Genomic DNA, 6840 nt, shown 5'->3' with positions numbered 1-6840 from the left:
TAAAAAACAAAATCACACATCATTTTACGGATCCAGTAAGCTTAACAAACTCAAAGTAGGATAGATTAAAACAAAACAAATCAAAACAAAACAACAACAACAACAACAAAATCTAGGCACATTATAGTTAAATTATGGAAAACCAAAGACAAAGAGGTAATGTTGATAATATTGAAAGAAGTGGAACAATAAAAGAGATTACATATAGGGAAAAAATATATTTTGGCCAACTTCTTACTAAAAACAATGGAAAAAACATACAAACAAAAAAGGAATCACATATTTAAAGTGCTGAGTCTATGGCCATGCCACCCTGAACAAGTCCAATTCTGTCTGATCTTGGAAGCTAAGCAAGGTCGGGCCTGGTTAGTACTTGGATGAGAGACCACCTAAGAAGACAAGGAGCTGTAGGCATAAAAAATAAAAACAAAAAGGGATTGTAAGCTATCAAGGTCCTTGAAATCTGTGAGGTCAGACAAGGGTTGCCTCACCTAAAAAAAAAAATAAAATAATAAAATAGTGCTAAAAATGTTGTGAATCCAGAATTCAATATACAGTGCAAATATTCTTCCAAATGAGAGTGAAATAAAGCCATTTTAAAAAAAACAAAAGCTGAAAAAATTTGTTATCAAAAGAGGTAAGCTACAAAAATATGCTTAAGAATTTTTTTAAATCTGAGAAAATTATGCCAGATGGGAACTCAAATCTATAGGGAAAAATTAAACTCATTAGGGTAAATTTAAAAAATATTATCTTTCTGTTACCTCTTAATATTTTTAGAAGTAATTGTTTAAAGCTAAAAACATTGCATTGTTGAGTTTATAACTTATGTAGTTATAAGGCATATGAAACAATAACACAAAGAGTGGTAAGTACATAAAATTTTAACTTTCATGGTATTTATTTTTTATATAAATCGATACAACATTTATTCTAAATATGTGATAAGATTAAGATACATAGTTTCATCCTTAGAGCCACAACTAAAAATGACACAGAGGCATAATTAAAAACCTAATAGAAGAATTAATGGAATAATAAAAAATATTGAAGAAACCGAAAAGAAAGCTTTGAAGAAGGTATTGCTTAGTCTGTTTATATTTTATGTAATATTGATGCAATTTGGTTTAAATAGAACATCTTGCTAGTTGTCATGTATTATTTGTTTCTGTGTTTCTTCGTTATTGTCTCCATTGGGATTATTTCAATAATTTTTACTAGATATGGATGCAAAACACAACTATATGTTGTCTTCAAGAGCCACATTTAAATATAAAAAAAGTTTATAAATCAAAAGTAAAAAATATAAAAATAGAGGGCTTCCGAATCAGTCAAGATGGCAGAGTAGGTAAATGCTGTACTTGTCTCCTCTCATGACCATCTCAAAATTACAACTAAACTACAGAACAACCATCAATTAGAAATTTAGCTAAACAAAAGTCCTACAACTAAGGACATACAGAAGAATCCACTTTGTGACCGGTAGGAGGGGCAGGAAGGTAGAACTGGCTAGTCCCCATTCCTGCCTGCAGTGATTAAGAATCTGAAGAGATATCTTGGTTGTGGAGGTCCCCCAGGAGGAGCAAAGGGTACCAGCCCCATACCAGGCTCCTCAGCCCAGGAATCTAGTGCCGGGAAGAGAAGTTCCCACAAAATCTGGATGTGAAGGTCAGCAAAGGTTATAATTGAGTGGACCGGGGGGCTGTGGCAGTCTCAGAAGCTTTTTCTAAGGGCCTATGCATGAATTTACTTGCCGACTAATTCGTTCTGAGCTCCAGGGCTGGGGCAATAGCTCCAAAAGGGCCAGGGACATATGGGGAAAACTAAATTGTCTAGCTTCAGGACAAGCGTTAGAAGGGCAGTTTTCTCCCAGCAGAATTGCTGGTGGAGGCCACTGTTCCTTTGTTGAGCCCTTCCCTCTTCCACTATGCAGACACAGGCAAGCACCATATCTGAATTTCCATCAAGGTAGCTAAAACTAGTTGCCCTACCCTGGTGATTCCCTGAGACCCTGTCCCACACAACTTGTGGGCCCATCCAAGCCTCTTCCAGTGGCTTTTTCATACGAATGACCTATCTTGGCTCATGCTGTGGACTTTGCTAAAATCTCTCAAAGGTTCACAAACCTAAAGAAGCAACATCCGGCCTTGGTGAGCCCCATACCTCTTGCTGAGCAGCCTCAAGCCTGGTGGTAGTGGCAGCCAGCCTTGGTTTTCAGTTTGGCCTCTCGAGATACAACCAAGTCCAGTGCGTGTGGCAGCCATTCGTGGATTGCTTGATGGCTCAGGCCAGGTGACCCAGGGCAAGCCACAGGCTGGAACTGAACTTGGCCGAGGATGAGCCCCCTCCTAGGAGGCCCTGGCCTGAATACACTAATACACAGTAGCCTGCTTCAGTCTGAAAGTCTGTGTAGGAACACCACCCAGGGTCACATTCGAGGACAACATACTCAAAGAGCAAATTGGGCAGGCACAAGAGCCCCTCTAAAGCATATCTGGCTCTGTAGGGTCAGCCCCTGCACAGCAGTTCCTTCGTTGTAGTCATCGGCCAGTCTTTACAAACAGTTAACTCAAGGGTTAATCTCTCCCATTGATGTACAAAAGCAACTAAGGCTCAACTGCAACAGGAGAACATACAGAGCCCATACAAGGAACACATCTGGAGCACCCAGCACAGGAGACCAGAGAGATTGTGCCACTGGGCCCCACAGGTCACCTGCAACATAAGACCACTCTACTAATACTGGGACACATAGCAGCCCTACAAAATATGTAGAAACAAACACAGAGAGGCAACCACAATGGGGAAAAAAAGAAACATGTCCCAAATGAAAGAACAGAGCAAAGCTCCAAAAAATAACTAAACAAAATGGAGACAAGCAATCTACCAGATGCAGAGTTCAAAATACTGATTATACGGATACTCAATGAACTTAGGGGAAAAGTAGATGAGCTCAGTGAGAACTTTCACAAAGATGTAGAAAACATAAAAAAGAACCTGTCAGAAATAAAGAATACAGGGATTGAAAATGAGGAATACCTTAAGAGGAATCAACAATAGATTATATGAAGCAGAGGATTGAATCAGTGATTTACAAGATATGGTAACAGAAAATACCAAATCAGAACAGCAGCAACAAAAAAGAATCATTGGAAACCTATTAGAAGAAACAATGATGGAAAACTTTCTTAACCTGGCAGAGGAAATAGACATACAAGCCCAAGAAGCATAGAATCTCAAACAAGATGAACCCAAAGAGGCCCACAGCAAGGCACATAATAATTAAAATGCCAAACATTAAACAAAAAGAGAATCTTAAAATGCAGCAAGAGAAAAAGCAGTTAGTTACATTTAAGGGAGCTCCCGTGACACTGTCCACTGATTTCTCAACAGGAATTTTGTAGACCAGAAGAGATTGGCATGAAATATTCAAAATGATGCAAAGCAATAATGAAGATTACTCTACCCACCAAAGCTATTATTTAGAAGAGAAAGAGAAAAACGAGCTTCCCAGACAAGAAAAAGCTAAAGAAGTTCATCAGCAGCAAGCCAGTATTATAGTAACTGTGAAAGAGACTTCTTTAAGAAAAAGAAGAAGAAAAAGATAAAAAATATGAAAATAAAACGGCAATAACTATATATCTATCAACAATTACTTCAGATGTAAATGGATTAAATGTTCCAATCAAAAGATAGGATAGCAGAATGGATAAAAACAGAATGGAAAAAATATTTCAGGTAAATGGAAATGAAAAAATAAGCTGGGGGTTGCAACAGTTATACTAGACAAAATAGACTTCAAAACAAAGGCTATAACAAGAGACAAAGAAGGACCTAGTAATCCCAATTTTGGGATTTATCCAAAGAAACCCAAAGCACTACTTTGAAGGGACATGTGCATCCAAATGTTCATTGTAGTTTTATTTATAATAGTCAAGATATGGAGGCAGCCTGAATGTCCATTGATGGATGAGTGAATGAAGTAAAGGTGCTACATATATACAATGGGATATTACTCAGCCATAACAATAAACAAACAAACAAACAAACAAACAAACAAATAAATAAAAAGATTTTCCCATCTGCAATAGCATAGATGGACTTAGAGGGTATTGTGCTGCGTGGAATAAGTCAGACAGATAAAGATAAATGCCATATGATTTCACTTACATGTTTAATCTAAAGAACAAAATAGACAAACGACAATACAGAAACAAATTCCAGGTACAGAGAACATTTTCATGGTTGCCAGATGGGAAGTTGGAGGGGAGAGTTGGGGAAAGGATTAAGAAGTACAAATCTGTTATTACAAATAGCTATGGGGATGTACAGTATAGCATAAGAAGTATAGTCATTAATATTGTAATAATTGTATACAGCATCAGATGTGTACTACATTTATTTGAGTGATCACTTTTTAAGTTATATAGATGTCTAATCACTATGTCATACACCTGAAACTAATGTAATATTGTAAGCCAAATGTAACTGAAAAATAAAAATATTATTAAAAAAGAATGTAAAACTATATACAATACAAATGGCAAGCATAAGAAAGGTGAAATAATTATAATAATATTAGATAAAATAGAATTTCAGAGAAGAAAAATTACTGGCAGATAGGGACATTTATCTTGGTTGAATATAGTAACATCCTTCTCTCAGTAAGTGAGAGAACAACTAAATAAAAAATGAGTGATCTGAAAATATTATCAACTGACTTGATCCTGTTAACATTTTATAACATTTCACCCAAGAATTGCAGAAAATCTATTCTTTTCATGTGCACATAGAACCTTAAGCAAGATAGACAATATGCTAGGCTTTAAAATAAGTGTCAATAAATTTTAAAAGATTGAAACATTATAATTTTCCCTAAGCATGCTAGAACTAACTCATAAATTAGTAACAAAAAAAATCTTGAAATACCCTCAAATGGCTCAAAATTAAACAGCTTACTCTTGAATTACCCTTGAGTCAAAGAAGAAATTACAAGAGGAATTATAAAATCGATCCACTGCACAATGAACATCCAGGACACTAAGATAATTTCAGCGATACCAGTGAAGGAGAAGAAACTCATGGGTATCAAAATAAGGGAGCTACTAAGCTGGTTATTGATTCAGGAGTTCATCCCTAAAGATATTATTGAAGCATTTCGAAAAGGTTATTACCGGTATTACAACAAGTATGTAGATTAAAGAAAGGGAACATTGCTGGGGTTTCTATGGTTCTGACAATTTACATGTTTTTCAACTACTGCCTTTCCTAAAATAAATTAAACATGAATGGTTATGCAAGTACCACTAACAAAGTCCTAGTGCGGAGTACAACTCTGCATTCCTGACCATGACATTTTTTTTTTTTTTTTGCTTGGCATCCTTCGTTGAAGAACATGATGGTATAAATCTTTTCATATCTAAACAGAGAATTAAAGACAATTAAAGATGATGGGTACATGTAAAAAGGAGAAAATAAATCTACCTAAATAATAATGAAAATACAACATAGTAAAACATGTGAGAAGCAGCTAAAGTAGTGCTTAGAATGAAAATTTATAAGTTTGAATACATAAAAAAAGCAATGCTCAAAGTTCTTGATCTCAATTTTAACCTTATGAAGCTAAAAAAGGAAGATTAAACTCAAATTAGAAGAAAGAAAATAATAAAGATAAGAGCAAAACTCAATGAAATAGAAACATGAACATTAAAAAATTAAAGAAAAATCTAGTTCTTTGAAAAATTTGACAAAATAGATAAACTCTGTTGTAAATTGAATAAAAGGGCAAATACAAATTACAAGTATTATGAATGAAGGAAGGGATATTATTTTAGATCTTCCACACATTAAAAGGATATCTAAAGACTATTACAAACAACGTTATGTTAACTAAATTGACAAATTAAATGACATGGACTAATTTCTTGAATGAAAAAAAATTGCCTAAACTGGCATGAAAACAAATAGAAAGTTGTAACAAGACTACATGTATAAAAGAATTTGATTGTGTCATTAAAATACTTCTCCAAAAGACAATTTTCAGATCACAAGTTTTTAAAGAAGGAGATAACATTAATCTCACATGAACTCTTTTAGAAGATAGAAAGGAGAATCCTTTCTAATTTATTTTATGAGGTCAGGATAAGCCAGTTACCGAAATCTGACAAAGGAATTACAGGAACAAAAAAAATAACAAAACAATGTTCTCAGGAATATAGACAAAAAATAAAATTCTTAATGCGGTATTACTAAATTGAATACAGCAATCAAAAGATAATGCATCATGAGTAAGTGGGGTTTAGTTTAGTAATGCAAGATTAATTGGAAATTCAAAATCAATCAATGTAATTTACCATATTAAGAGAATAAAGAAGAAAAATCATAAAATTATCTCAATAGATACAGAAGAATCAATTGACAAATTCCACATCCTTTCATGATTTAAAGACAAAATATTCTTAACATTTAGTAATAGAGTTAATTTTAGTAATATTTTCAATTTCACTGTATTTGCTCAGTCCAGTAAAAGAGAGCCAAAAAACCTATAGCTAACATCTGGTATACTACTGCTTGCACAATATATTGGTTACAATTTATTTTAAAAAAGAAATTAAAAAAAAATTGTTAGTGAAGGTGTGAAATGACTGGACCTCTTGTATATTGCAAATGGAGTATAAAATGTTCCAACTGCACTAGAAAACTGTTAGGATGTTTCTTATAAAGTCAAAATACACAATTACCTAACGACCTGCAATTCCACTTCTATATATTTACCCAAGAAATATGAAACTACATGTCCAAAAGAAAGATTTCTATAATAATGTTTATTGCGTCTTTATT

At 34.1% G+C, this 6840-nt stretch overlaps 1 pseudogene; it reads left to right on the top strand.

The window, feature by feature from the left end:
* The first annotated feature begins 295 nt into the window (after window positions 1–295).
* LOC112477133 lies at window positions 296–414 on the top strand (annotated as a pseudogene).
* The last annotated feature ends 6426 nt before the right edge of the window (window positions 415–6840 follow it).

This window comes from Pteropus alecto, unplaced genomic scaffold, assembly GCF_000325575.1.
Source record: "Pteropus alecto unplaced genomic scaffold, ASM32557v1 scaffold182, whole genome shotgun sequence".
Classification (NCBI taxonomy): domain Eukaryota; kingdom Metazoa; phylum Chordata; class Mammalia; order Chiroptera; family Pteropodidae; genus Pteropus; species Pteropus alecto.
The sequence above is the reverse complement of the archived record's forward strand: the minus strand, read 5'-3'. Positions and strand labels throughout refer to the sequence as shown.